Genomic DNA, 15782 nt, shown 5'->3' on the forward strand with positions numbered 1-15782 from the left:
ATTCTTGATTCGAATATAAATAACCAATTCCAAAAATTAGTGAAACATACAAAATTTCTCAAAATAAACATGGTTTTTTGAATAAAATTGAAGATACGGAATTTACCAATTTTTAGAATTGGTTATTTATATTCGAATCAAGAATCAATACTTGTAGCAATTCATTTTGGACTCATTGATACCTTGGAGACTTTGTAAACTTGAAAAAGTGACTATTGTGGTCGAAAAGTGGCGTAAAAAAAAATTGGAACAAGGTAAGTCGAAAAACGACCTATCATCGTTTAGGGGATGAGTCATGCTTTCAAATAAGCCAAGAAATACAGACATCGCCAATTTTATGGTTGCCTGACATCATTTTGAACGAAAAACAATATTTTTTACGTGTTAATTAGATGGGAAACCTAAATCCTCGTTGAGCGACTTCTAAACTTCAAGCTACAGCGCCCTCCTTGAACGAGGACCTCTTTAATGTCAAAACCTAAAGTTTTGAGTGGTAGGAGCGAAGAAAAAAAAAAAGTTCATTTTCGACACACCCTAATATATATATATATAGATGTTGTAGACACCAAGATTGAAAATGAATTTCATAAACGTCTATCACGCGTAGATCAGAAATACCAATAAAACGTACATTATAATAGTCGAAGATATACGTTCATAAAACAATCAATATACTGCTGTGCAATGGTGAATAGGAAGTATGATAAACGTCTAATTAAAGTTGCTGGCAGTTGTGTCATGAATGAATATTATATGTTGTGATTACCAAAATCATAAACGAATTTCGTGAACGTTAATAGCTCGTAATTTGTAAATTCAAATGAAACGATTCTGATAAAACGTTGAAAGATGGAGTACCAACATCGTTAAACATATAAGTTTTAAACGATTTTCGTACGAATAATGAACAAATATACTATACGTTGCTTTTGCTATAATAATACGTATTTTAAACTTCTGTATAATGAAATACGCATAATAAACAGAGTAATCATACGAATAATATCCATCCGAAATATTACAGTATATGTGATACGGTTGAATTTTATACTTATACCATTATTAAACGACTTCGACGTTTCATATACGAAATTTATACTGGTGTGTGTTTATTGGGCTTAGATGTATCGTTCACGAGTTCCACCTACACAAGGTCTCGTTTTCGCTCCTTCGTCGACGAGCAAACAATTGACACGTGTCTGATCTTAGCAAATATGGAGCGAGCTCTTCGAAAAACTGAAAGTTTATCAAATATATGCTTGGTTATCGAATCTTAACATTCAACAGTATTGTACAAACAAACAAGGTCAAAGCTATGAAAACGTATAAACTGATTCGTCAAAATTGCGAAAAGTGATATACTTATGGAAACCGAATTATGAAACGAGACGAAAACGAAGCGAAATTCCTATTTGCATGCTCGGGATAAGTTTTTTGTATCTATATATTTTATTTATACACATAATATATACATTTATACAAAAAATAATTTGATTGATTTAATAAAATTATTATACCTTGCCTTCTATCATATTAAAATGACGACGAAGAAAATTTAATCCAAGAAATTATTCAATATTCAATATTCTGTTACGAGATATTTATCAAATTTTCAGGTTTTCGGAAAAAAAAAATAATTGAAACAAAAGATAAATTACATGGAAATTAATATCCTTGTTACGTCTGTCTTATGAATCACACATTCTCTCAACCTCGTCGATGATCTATTAGCTGTTAGCAGATTAACTACCATCCATATCCTCTTCATGGTAACCCTATAAGTCTACAGCCTATCTTCCTGTTTCTATCACGGCGCCACAGTTGTCTAGACCTTGAGTGTAAACTGGATGGAGAATTTGATATTGGGGAAATACATATAACATACGATATATGTATACATATATGTCGAGGATGACGAAAGAACGGAGTTGTCGCTGCTTTCTTCTATCATTCCGAAGAGTTGCCGATACAAAAAGAGGAACGAAGATCTGTTATCAAGAGAATTTTCGATCAGATTGACAAATTTTTTCTAAAATTGAATTCTGAATCTCTTTTACAAATTCTGTTAATCGTAGTTCAGAGTTTTCTTGTTAAATAAAAGGTTCAACACGCGTCCGACAGACAAAACACAAAGTTCGACATGCGATTGACTCTGACCATGAAATCTATTCAAATGACTTCTTGAATATTTTTTATTTTTTTTTTTGCTATGAAAATACGAGTCAAGATGAACAAAATCATCTACTTACATTTTGTCAATATGCTATTTTTTATGACTGTGTTTCGATTGAGATAAGAATCTGAAAAAAGTCGTGGGCGCCAATTTAACCGAGGGCTGAAATGTGAAAATAATCAATGAAATCAAAAATGGTCAGGATCAACCGCTTATCGAGTTGGCATCGCATGCCCCATTTATTTTTTCCTGTGAAATGAAATGAGAACCCAGCAAAACAATTACAAGGAAAAAAGAGGGTCACAAGTTGGTTGAGTTGGTATGGAATGCACCACGACGTAACTATCATTTCACGTCATCTACCTTGTCATCCATAGCGGAGGGTTAAGGCTGTGTTCGATCGAAACTAATTGCAACAGTTCCAAGCCTTGTTCTTCTCTGAATACTTAAGAGACACGTGGTGGTCAGGGTCTGGAGGCCTGTAGGGTCAGCGTTAATGTAAATTATACGTAAAAGAAATAAGTCTTGCGCGATTGATGGCAGTGAAGGATTTCTCAGTAGGTGATTCTGCGAGGCTCAGGCCTCGAGGCGCCGGCTAAAATTGGCACCCTGACGATTAATCGAGTAAATAATAAGTTGATTATCCACTAACATCCATCTAAAGCACATATGCTCGTTGTTTGAGAGGTTGATTGGACGAAAATCGATACTTCTTATTAATTTTATTACAAGAAGACACTCTTACATTGAGTATCTATCAAATTGTTATACCTACCGCCAGTCGTGAAACACGAAAATCTCTTCAAAAATACAACGACATCGGATACTGGAATAGTAAAGACGAGCTTAAGTATCGATGCTTTGTTACGAATCGCTGCAAAAGTTTTACAAATTCACTGAAACATATTTGTTTTTGTTTGGTAGCCAATTTAACATTGCAATTTGTTAATCGTATAATACAATATCGGTGTAATGTGGTGAAATTAAATATTTACGATGCCGATGTGATAGAAAAAAAGGCTTTTAGTGAATTTGTATAAAATGGGAATCTGTCAGACTTTTGACAATTTTCAAGCTACTTGAAATGAAGCGGCGAAATTAGCCAAGCTTCCGTTTGTGATTCTGTAAGCGATTCCTACTTTCGTATTTTTTTACCGATCTTTGTAGCCTACGCATATTTAATAAATATTTAATTTACTATGATTTCAGAATAAAGTTAATAAAAATTATCGGTCTTCGGCCAGCCAAATTTTTCAAAAGCATCTTATTCAACAACCGGATAATGCAAAACAAATTATTTTACGGCCATCTGGAGGAAAAATCGTTCTTTCGAAACTTCTCAATTGCAGTTCAAAATTCAATAAATCGTTATAAAGCAATTAAAGCGGCTCATATTTGGCAAACTGTTTTTTTAACACTTCCTTACATTACCGCTACTCACTTGATCCTCGTTGCCTGCAATTCGCAGCCAGATTTTGCGATTTCAGGAACGAAATTGTCAAGACACCAGCGAACACAAAAGGGCAAAATTTTAATGAATTTTACAAAAACTTGAACTTGAACCAGGAGATTTTTCGGAGTTGGCAGATCAAGCAAACCCTATTCACAGGGCGTTCAATCTCGAATCAAAAACAATATACTGCAAAATTTTCACACGTGATATTCAGTTGCGAGACAGCTTGACGCGCGCGAAACTGACTGCAATTTTGGCGCATCGGACGAGTTTGCTAATTTTAGGCACATCTTCGGACAGCTCTATCTTGAAAACTATCTCTGTAGATAATTATTGGCTGAGAAATAGTTTTGTAGAGAATTTTACAGTCGACAAGTGATTTCTCAGTTCAAAGGTACCTGTTCGTAGTTTCGGTGGGTTAGACATTGTATTGTACAAATTGAAAGAAATGGTTTCGAACTGACTGAGATTGCGCAGTTTGAAATCGTTAGCCCCGAAATTTTGAAAACCAAAAGCAAGCAAACTTCATACATACAACGCTGCGTATATTTTTAAATATTAATGCATTTATTCAAAATATCCATCTAAGTAATTAGCTTAGTATAAAAATTGTCGCTCAATCGCCAACTCCTGAGGTAATATAACATTTTTCTATCAAGCCGTGTATCCTAGGGATAATCAAAATATCGAGGTTCATTTTCGGAATTTTCATTCGGACATTGTTTGAGGTAGAATCACTTTCATATCAGGTAAAGTGAAATTGGATTGCATAATATTACGAAGGGTGGCTCAATGCTGTCCGATTACATTGCATTTGGAGGATCGGCATCGTGCTCGCGCCAACCATATAAATAACTAGGTACAAAATGGAAAAAAACCGGAATCGACGAGTGATCGCAATATTATTTATAACATTCTGTACTTGGCCCAATTTCAGAATGCGTCATAGCTGCCTACTTCGAAGGCTTGTTTTGTCCTACCTATGGAACCGTTGGTCGCCGAGTGACGGAGGCGATGATTTTTGGGCTGCTTTGGGAGTGTAAAACCTATATTCTACTGGTGCGGTGGTTCCGTATTCGACGGAACTGCATTGGAGTAAGAAATCGCAAGATTTCGCTAAGTCGAAGCTTGTGGAACCGGAAAAGCTCAGATGGATGTGCTTTTGCTGTTCGTGTATTTGTTTGTCAAGGCCAAGAAGCATGCCTGTTGCGAATGGTGACCAGTCGATTCATGGAACATGTACCAATCAATGATTCCCCGAAGGCCTTAAAACAGACGTTTCGACCGATGGTTATTTTGACTTATTTTATCATAAGCTAAAATTCTCAGTAAAAAACGGATTTGCTGGAATACGAGGACATATATTTCTGTATTTTTCTTGCGAAAGAAAATGACCAATTCTATGAAATTGAGAGGACAAATGTTTCAGGAACCCGGTGAAACCAAAAATTTATTTTTCATGGGAGAAAATCATGAAAATTGGTATACACAAAAATGCTCTCTGCGTGTACGAAAAACATTTGAATCAGATTTGATGCCAAGTACGTAATTTAATCATAAATTAATACACATATTATACATGGACGCCACGCTAACAATAAAACTGAATTCGTATTGCAATAAAAACTCCATATTTGAAAAACAAGGGCGCCTCCAGTTCGTTAGTTTTTTAATCAGAAACATTCAAACAAACGAAGTCTTTGATACGTTATCTTACTTTATAAATATATGTAGATGTATATATATAAATCATAGACATAGATATAAGCTGATAAATATATTATAGATTCTTGGTGATCGGTCAATTAAGAAAACGTAATTTTAGTGACGTTTCGACCCGGATATGGGCCCTCCTCAGAACGATTTATTTTAAAAAACTGTCAAAAATAACAAAAAAAGAATTTTATAGTATAAATCATGGTACTAGAAGTAATCGGACCTAAATATCGTAGATGTAATACTCTTAGAGCTATTAAATATTGTTGATAGTAAGACCTTATGATTAATTGAGATAAGGATGTTTTTTGGTGTTATTTACCTTTTGAATTAAGTAAGTGTAACAAGATGTAGTCGAATTCACAATTACAATTGGTGGAAACAGTGTTCTTTTGAGTGACGGTAGACAATGTCAATCTTCAAGTTATTTTATATGTGGGAGTTAAAAGTTGGTAGTCATTAATTAAAAAGATTAAAGAACTATGTTTCTTCACAGTCAGTATGTCATAGTATTAAAAGGTAATTAAAGAAGATCATTTTAGCAATGAAATTAATTCACAGGTGTCAATTGAGTGGAGGTAGGCTCTTCATAATTAGTTCTACATGTCTAACGAAAGATTGTTGGTTGAACCAATTGGATCAACAGGTGAATAACGACTGATGGGAGAAAACAATATAATCCAGAGTGAAGGTGAACCTATTATAAACAATTATACAAAAACAAAACAATAAATATTTTGTAAGAAAAGTTATGTAGAAAGGACTGTAAATGGAGACGAGATAATTTTTTTTAATAAATAAAAAATAAAAATAGTTAAGGTTAAACAATATTTGTTGTGTGGGCAGAGATTAGAGGTTTGTAAATATTGCTTAAATGTTCAACGTCTTGTCTGAGATTAACGGAATTGGTATGACCTACAATGTTGCACATTTCTAATAACAGTCTTCTATAGTAATTAGTCTATTCCATTTACAGTCCTTTCTACATAACTTTTCTTACAAAATATTTATTGTTTTGTTTTTGTATAATTGTTTATAATAGGTTCACCTTCACTCTGGATTATATTGTTTTCTCCCATCAGTCGTTATTCACCTGTTGATCCAATTGGTTCAACCAACAATCTTTCGTTAGACATGTAGAACTAATTATAAAGAGCCTACCTCCACTCAATTGACACCTGTGAATTAATTTCATTGCTAAAATGATCTTCTTTAATTACCTTTTAATACTATGACATACTGACTGTGAAGAAACATAGTTCTTTAATCTTTTTAATTAATGACTACCAACTTTTAACTCCCACATATAAAATAACTTGAAGATTGACATTGTCTACCGTCACTCAAAAGAACACTGTTTCCACCAATTGTAATTGTGAATTCGACTACATCTTGTTACACTTACTTAATTCAAAAGGTAAATAACACCAAAAAACATCCTTATCTCAATTAATCATAAGGTCTTACTATCAACAATATTTAATAGCTCTAAGAGTATTACATCTACGATATTTAGGTCCGATTACTTCTAGTACCATGATTTATACTATAAAATTCTTTTTTTGTTATTTTTGACAGTTTTTTAAAGTAAATCGTTCTGAGGAGGGCCCATATCCGGGTCGAAACGTCACTAAAATTACGTTTTCTTAATTGACCGATCACCAAGAATCTATAATATATTACATACGAGGTCGAGAATTCTTATTCATCAATAAGCTGATAAATAATTCACTATTCAAAGAGAGTCTTTGAATTATACGTATGATCGAAGATAATTATTATTATTATCCTAATATTGCAGTATCAATGAATGAAAAAATTATACACAAAACCGTCCGTGTATCTGAACCCTGTTCATTTTAGTTCACAAATTTAACTTCAGAGCTGCTTTTCGCTATCTATTTTCAGTCTCGGTTTCTTTTCTAGTTTATGTCTTCTCGATAAGCGTCTTTATTTTATGTTCACATGTCAAATCGTGAACGAATAAATGAATTGCTTAACAAGGTGAGTTTAAGAATGCAAAACTATTATCGTCATTCTTTATTCTGTCTCATAAAATTGTCGTAAAATTTATAATGTGATATAATATTCATTGGCAAATACTTGGCCTTAGTGAATTCTTTCTCTAGAATACAATCCTAATTTTACAGCCACACATTTCTGGAATTTAGTGGATCCGGTTATGTAAAAATTTCTTACATCATCCACAAATCAACCGATTCACTGTTTGAAATTGGTAAACATTGGCAAATACATATGAGGGATTCTCCGTCAACTCGGCCACTTTTTTTTCGACCATCTCAGATCTGCCCCATAATTGGTTGTATCAAAGTACTACTAAAAGGTGCTCTATGTGAATTTTGTCAGATTTTTTAATTCGTTATTTGAGAAATTGTCGTTTTTTTCAAACGAATATATCTCGGAAACTTGAAGTAACTGAAAAAAAATGACTCCACATAAAAGTTGTAGTTTTTTGTTAGCTTTCGAAAGGAATTTTTCAAAAAATTTTTACGTTCCGGTAACGCTGATTTTTTACCAAAAAAGGAAGAAATTATTTTTTTTATTCAGAAAGGACCCTTTTTTTTTGCTAAAAAAATTACAGAGTCTTCCAATATGTGTGACAATATCGCCAAAAAATCGCCAGAGTGGCACGGATCGAGGTTTTAGGATAAAAAAAATGAAGCCACACAAATTAATTTTTTTATACCGGAACCTCGACCGAAAAAAACGGTCCTTTTTGAATGAAAAAAATAATTTCTTCCTTTTTTGGTAAAAAATCAGCGTTACCGGAACGTAAAATTTTTTTCGAAAATTCCTCTCGAAAGCTAACAATAAACTGCAACTTTTATGCAGAGTCATTTTTTATCAGTTACTTCAAATTTCCGAGATATATTCATTTGAGAAAAAAACCGCAATTTCTCGAGTAATGAATTAAAAAATCTGAAAAAATTCACATAGAGTACCTTTTAGTAGTACTTTGATACAACCAATTATGGGGCAGATCTGAGATGGTCGAAAAAAAAGTGGCCGAGTTGACGGAGAATCTCTCATGTACAAACAATTTATTCACTCTCAATCTGTCATGAGTGGAATTCAAAATGTACGGGCGTATAAAATGGTGTGATTTTCCAATGCCACCTTAAAATGCTAAGCGCATTTGGACATCCGCTTACTCTTGTCAGTTCAACCGTAACAGGCTCATTGAAATTTCAAAGTGGGAGTTTTATCATTTGTGGGCCTGACCGTTGGATATCTGACGGGGTTAACCATATATTTTCGCTATCAGATACATGAAATTCAATTACCCGAAGAGAGCAGATGACAAAAAAAAAAAAAAAAAAAAACTACTTGTCCACAAAGTCTTTTTAGAATATTTTACTGATTCGCTATCGATAGAGCTGATACATATATTCAACTATCCAACCTTAACTGTGATTCTTCGCTATAATCGAATCAGAAAAATCTTGGAACTTTCTTGATGCGAACCATCCGGCATGAAATTTATGACTTTCAAATTTGCTCGATATTCTACGAACGCTTGAAAAATCTGACCATCGTGCATAATATTCATGCTCTATAGTTTACGATTCTTGTCTCTTGCAGCGATTACCCAACGTATATAATCACACGTATAGTTAATTTTTTTTCACAACAAATCTTGCGTACATGCTAATAACTTGTTACTTGGCTGTTTCCACATTTATACTTTTTTCACGATTGCTCGAGTGACATGCTATACTTATTTGATAAAATAATTATCACCATTCTGATTCTTTGGCCGGCAATTTTAACTTCTGTTCATAAATGCTAACATACAGGGTGTCTCATTTTAATCAATCCAGTCAATTATCTCGAAAACCAAAAGTGTGAGTGAAAAATGTTTCGGACAAAAGTTGTAAGGTTCGAAGGAGAAAAGAAGATAAGAGCTTTAAATTTTCCGTAAATGGAACCGCCAAGGTCAGGTGAAGGTCAACTCTCTGTTTTCAAATAGAACAGTATATTTTTTTTCATCGGCACATGAAAGGGCTTTAAATTCTGCATCAAAAAGTACCTACATGCTTACCACCTAAATTCCACTGCTGATGAGATACGATACCTTTACCTTTTTTTTCTAAATATTTATATTTTTCTGAAACTTTTATATTTAATTTTATAGATTATTTGATTTTTTTAACTTTTCAGTTCCAAGTTTTACTATTTTCTTACGCCCGGCTTTCCCATCTTCTTCCACCACCTCATGTCTCTACCTGTTAACTCTTCCACATTCCTCGCAGTAACGTTATAGTCTGCATCCTGTCTTCATATTTCTATCCAGTCTCACGCCACTCGCTATTGCCCCTACTCTGCTAATTCTATTCTCCAGTATTCTGAATTCTCGTACTTTTCAAAAACTCGTACTCCTTGCCCCAAGACACTTTTATTCCGTCGTCAATCAAAGACGATTCTATTCCATCCTCCATCAAGCATGTAACTTCTAATCCACCTTTCATCAAGTACACTTCTATTTCAACGATCGTATAATCGCCTTCAACTCCAACTTCCAAGTTCAATCTCAGTTCCAGTTTAAATAATCATTCGGACGTGAAGTCAGCATATCAATTGTCAGCAAATTAACAATAAAACGGAATTCTCTTCGCATGCAACCGAGTTCTATAGTTCCTGATACATTTTAGTAATAGTTCTGGCGAAATTTCCCGAAAAAAGTAAATCGAAAAAATGATCTGCCAACTTCCGTAGCGATTATAATGTATTGCGCTCCGTAAAACCATGATATGATATCTTCAGGTATTTTTTTACGGGAGTTCTGAGGAGTTCCAGGAAAGTTCTGGCGCGCCCGAGGCTTTTCAGGAATAGTTCTGTAAAAATCAATTTCTTAAACAATCTTTACAACGCTTTTACAGCATCGCACTCCAAAAAGTCGTGATATGCCAGCTCGAAGTATTTTTTTAACGGGAGTTCTCATAAGCTCTCTCGAGCTGGCATATCACGGTTTTTTGGAGTGCGATGCTGTAAGACCTTTGTAAAAATTGTTTCAAAGATCGATTTCGACAGAACTATTTCTGAAAAGCTTCGGACGTGCCAGAACTTTCCTGGAACTCATGAGAACCTCCGTAAGAAAAAATACTTTAAGCTGGCATATCACGGCTTTTTGGAGTGCGATGCTGTAAAAGCGTTGTAAAGATTGTTTAAGAAATTGATTTTTACAGAACTATTCCTGAAAAACCTCGGGCGCGCCAGAACTTTCCTGGAACTACTCAGAACTCCCGTAAAAAAATACCTGAAGATATCATATCATGGTTTTACGGAGCGCAATACATTATAATCGCTATGGATGTTGGCAGATCATTTTTTCGATTTACTATTTTCGGAAAATTTCGCCAGAACTATTACTAAAATGTATCAGGAACTATAGAACTCGGCTGCATGCGAAGAGAACTCCGTTTTATTGTTGATTTGCTGACAATTGATATGCTGACTTCACGTACATAGTAATGGCTTGGTACAATTTAAAATTTATTTACACCTGGGTCCTGACTCCTGCGCTTGATACCAACCAACAACACACTTTGTGATATTCCAAAAGATGTTCATGACTTTTAACACTAATGATACACTTCCTACGCGCACTGAGAGAAATTTTTAGTTCCGGGTGCCACGCAGTCCTTAAATATTTTCATTTTTTACCACAATCGAAAAATATAGTTCTAGGTACAAAATAAAAATTAGTTATCCAGCTGTTACCGGAAAGTCTAGTATCCGTTACTATTCTTTCTCATTACGATCACTGTTGCTATATTTTCTTGTGAATGTTGCGAAAATTTAATGCTTGTGCAACAATAAATTGATGTTAAAGCCTTGTTTGACTAAAAAAGTAGAGTAAACCTCATAAACTGATTTTGCGTTGCAATTACCAAAAAAGGATCGACTATAGCGCGAAATGGTTACGCGTACCTCGTTTTCCGTAATTCCAACAATATTCAAACAGTTTTTTTAACGATACCTGTTTTAATCAATTTCTCTAGTTACTGTAACAAATGAAATTTTTCTCAGTGCGACTAGCAGATAAAATTTTGGACTACGCGCATCCATGCGTGATAAAGATTGTTGAACGTATACTTCTGAAGAATTGCACTGCATGCTGGACAATTTTTTTCGTGGGTCTTTTCACGCAAAATCAATGATGAAGATGAGTTGGTAGCCGGATCACCATCAACGATGAGATAGTTCTGAAGGGTTTTTCAGATAGTATCTTCCAACAAAAAATCTCAATTTAAAATAAGACCCAGATTAATTGGTTGAACGTCCAAATTGGAGTAATTTGAGAGAATACATTTTGAAGCTGGAATATGACATACTTTCGCCAATACGTAAATTTGTTTCTACCCCGGTTTCCACCTTATAGTGTAAAGTGTTGTAAAAAATTAAATAGTCATAAAATAATGTGCAAACTCTTTAAAAATCGGGGTAACGTATATATCAGCAGTGTTGGAATGTAACTCACTTCAATCTGATTGCTTTTACATACTTTATTACAAAAGTAGTAAAAATCGCAAGTGACAGATCCTCCGATATGCTATTCCAATCCGGACAAGCACCTGATGTCGTTTTATTCGATTTGATTCGACGCGGGCACGCTTTACGTAGTTTTATATTGAGAAGTTGCATTTGACCCCGGTAATAATTCGTTCGATACCAGCATTTATAAATTTAAATAAGTTGACTTCTGGCCCCACGCAGACAAACATAATACATCGGTTACTCAACACATACAGAAGGGTGACTGCAGAGTGTGTCGCGTCGTTACGGCAACGAAGCTGTTTTCCAATATCTCTAAACTTATGTAAAAAGTGTCCACGGAACATTTCTGACTATGAATATTTCCCACCGTTGTGAAAAGAAATTCGAAACCTATGATCAAAACCAAAAATATATTGTACTGAAAAAAAAACACGTTTATAAGAGAACGCGGGGCACGATGGACCCTCGAATAATTTACCAGAACAATTTTTTTAAAAGGTTTTTCAACAATGATATTCTAGACAAAGGCCATTTGCTCCGGAATATAAATTTTTTTGCTTATACACATTGATAGATAATTAATGATTCATTCGATGCAGGCGGAGTTAAAGCGTGCAGTCATTGGAAAAAAAATAAATAAATACACCAGCATGTTACGATACAAGTGCGCAAAGTATTTAATTCTTGCACAAGTGTTGTCGTGCAGAAAACGAGTGCGAGGGTCACACACGCGCACGCGTATCGTATTCTGTATTTTGTAATATCTGTAATGGGAAGTTCAACCCCGCCCACTGAAGAGCGAGGCGGATTACCTAACAGAAAACCGTATCGTAATGAACATTAGCCAACAATTTTCAGCATTACCTAACGGTCTTTGAAGTGTAGGGCAATCGGGCGTTTCGCCCGTACTTTTCGGTACGCAAAGTCAAACTTCCCATGCAGGTGTTACGAAAAAATTTTCAAATCTTTTTTTTGGAGGCGATCCGTCGTGCCCTACGTTTCCCTACGTGTGTGATTGTAACCCAGGTAAGCAGAAGTATATTTGTGTAATATATTCTGTCGGTGTATACATACAGCTCACATCTACCGAAAGGAACTGGTGAAAATTAGCAGGCTGAACGACCGACTGCGCATGCGCAAGATGATTGAATTACTCTATTGGTCGGTAATATCGTACCGCGGCGATATATTCTTCTGGAAGGTTCAAGGGAGCCACTTTCCTTGAAACGAGGTGTCAGTTGTCAAACTTTTCCGTATCGATCAGCGAGTTGAGGTTACGTTTTTATAATAAATTACTCGCAGCAGCCAGCAGTCATCGATTAGATTGCCAGGCCTTCTTGAATCACTTCTTGAATTACTTGAAATATGTCTAACTTATAAACAAATTCGCATCGCCTACATAACCTCCAAAAGTCGCGTTTGGCGGCTGAAGCTTAGGTTGGCAAGCCTGCGTGAGAAGATGACATGCGTGTTCAGTAACAGTCTGCTAACTTTCGCCGTTTCTTCTCGGTAGATATGACATGTGTATCGGTATAAATCAGGTGACATGGATGGATCATCTCCTCGCGTGAGTGAAGTCAAAAGCCGGAAAAGAAATCGGATCGTCAGCCATTTTGAGAATCAATATCGGTAATGGTATAACGTGCCGTAAATGCCCGTAAATAGTGTCGGTGTTGAGCATTGCTCGTCAATATGGCCGACGTGTAGCGTATAAACAATGTTATGCATGCAGATAATAAAGAAGTATCGTTAAAGTGAATATCTTTAAAAAAATCTAAGGTATAATCCAAAAAACGATTACGTACGGTCTACTTTGACTGTGAAACGAACTTACATTGCCAAGGCGATTGAAGCAGTAGTGTGAGGAACTTCATGTGTATTCAACGTCACATGTCTGAAAACTGTATGTGCTAGTCGCAAAAGCTTTATGGAAACCCTGAGGAGCATGAATCGTTGACTTGTGAGAAACAAAACAACTGTTGCTTATGCGCGCAATTCAACGCTCGGTGAACCTGTAGCATAGGAATCCAAAGAGACTTCTAAAAATCTCTCTTATATAATTCTTTCGACCCGTTCGTCTCCGTCACTCATAAATGGCTTCGAGGAGGCTGCGTTCGGTATAGTGCTGATAATTTGTACTGGCACGGTTCGTAGCACAGTAAACATTACAGATCTATGATTATCCGGTTTCAGTACGAACGGTTATCGGAACAGTGCCAAAGAGAATTGGCGGTTGTAATAGCCAGCCTTATTATTTATCACCAAGGTCAAAGGGAGCCTGAATTACCGATGTGAAATTCGAAAAAAGAAGGTACGGAAAACGGTTGATCGCGAACTTTGGGGGCGTAGGAAGTCCTAGTAAAACAGGATACAGAAATAGGTAAGTTCAAGCAACGAAAATCGATATCGAAGGTATTACAGAAGGTAGGTCAATTGACGACAGCTATACACCTAGATACACTGTCAGCTGCCTCAATGTAATTTGCATAAAAACCCAAGGACGCAGTTACACCAGTCCAAAGTAATACACGTAGGATTATAATACCCTAGATAGGCGGTCAGGTACAGTATCGTGTTATACATACGTGATACTCGTACGTATACTTGGAATATTGGATTCTGCCCACCTTTTAAATAAGAAAGACTACGCGAATATAGTTAGAATTCAACACAGCTCGAAGGACAATGTTATACATTATATAGAAGGTGGAATTGCACCCTTTCATAAGTATATGAACACATTGAGTACGATAAGATGCGCTAAGCAGCTTACAAGAGTATTTCTATTCCAAAGTCTATAACTGACAAGTAACGACGTAAAAAATCTGTTTGTCCCAAAGACTCAAGTTTCAATTCAATGAGGTGACGCATTCTATTCGATGTTACACGCACGTGTAATTCGTATGAGTATGTACTATTGTAGGTGTCTACAACAATGCGTTAATAATACCTGTGTTCCTTCTTTTTTCCTTATTATATATATATATATATATATATATATATATATATATATATGTATAAAATTTGGTGACTGTACAATCAAACCCACTCACAATTGACGATTATATCATTATAAATTAAGGAGCGTGTGTACTTTGATGAAAAAAGGTTCGGCGCGAGAGCAACTAAATCTGCTATCGCAGGTGATGAAACGAATATTTGGTCATAGAGGCTTATTATCAGTTAATGTTATCAGAAATTTTACCGAGACATTACCGATCGTACAGGTGACCCTTATTGTGAGTTCGAATCCCTGGGTTGTCGAGGAGGACCTGAGCGGAAACTCGCAAAAATTGTAAGACGGATCACCCCGTTCAGACTCTTAAAGTAACGAATGATCAGTGTACTGAAATTGGTATTTTCGACGAACCACCCAGTAGAATAACTGTATTTGCGAAAGTTCATTTAACCGAACGCTCTTTTATTCGAAAAAGTATATTCAGAACAGTGTCGGCATTCCGAATGAACAGATCACAGAATGCAAAGATATAGAAAAATGAAAGTTCGGAAATAAAAAATTGACAGTGGCTAATACTACGAACAGCTAAAAAACTAAAAAAAAATACTTGTCCGGAATCAAAGTTCAGGAGGAGCAAAATATCGATCCACAAAATGCAAAAGAAGCGAAATCCCGAAAATCTGAAATGACGAATCTCCTGAGAATTTGGAATTCGTGAAATTCGTCAACTATAAGCTAGTTTTATCAAGATTATCTCGTTGTATTTGACAATCGTCTGCATCGGCATGGAAAAAAAGGAACGCAAAGGAATAGGCGACATATTTTTAATAACATCAAAACGGTACATCTTTTTTCCCGTACGTTCAATTTATTCAAAACATTATTACATTAAATCGTGTTCTGCATTCCTTATGCAACCGCACCAGCGTAACGCCATCTATTAGCTGCAACTGGTGACATTG

General features: G+C 35.4%; 1 protein-coding gene and 1 long non-coding RNA gene across 4 annotated transcripts in view; one reads left to right on the forward strand and one right to left on the reverse strand.

Moving 5' to 3' along the window:
- Positions 1–15782, reverse strand: part of LOC124214724 (GRAM domain-containing protein 2A) — a 114137-nt gene that overhangs the window by 35952 nt on the left and 62403 nt on the right. The gene's annotated exons all lie outside the window — the stretch shown is intronic.
- The window catches only part of LOC124214734 (uncharacterized), a 53361-nt gene continuing 51755 nt past the window's right edge, over positions 14177–15782 (forward strand). Inside the window, exon 1 of the long non-coding RNA XR_006882196.1 lies at positions 14177–14241. This is a non-coding gene — a long non-coding RNA (uncharacterized lncRNA). The remainder of the gene's footprint in view (positions 14242–15782) is intronic.

Source organism: Neodiprion pinetum, chromosome 3 (assembly GCF_021155775.2).
Source record: "Neodiprion pinetum isolate iyNeoPine1 chromosome 3, iyNeoPine1.2, whole genome shotgun sequence".
NCBI lineage: Eukaryota > Metazoa > Arthropoda > Insecta > Hymenoptera > Diprionidae > Neodiprion > Neodiprion pinetum.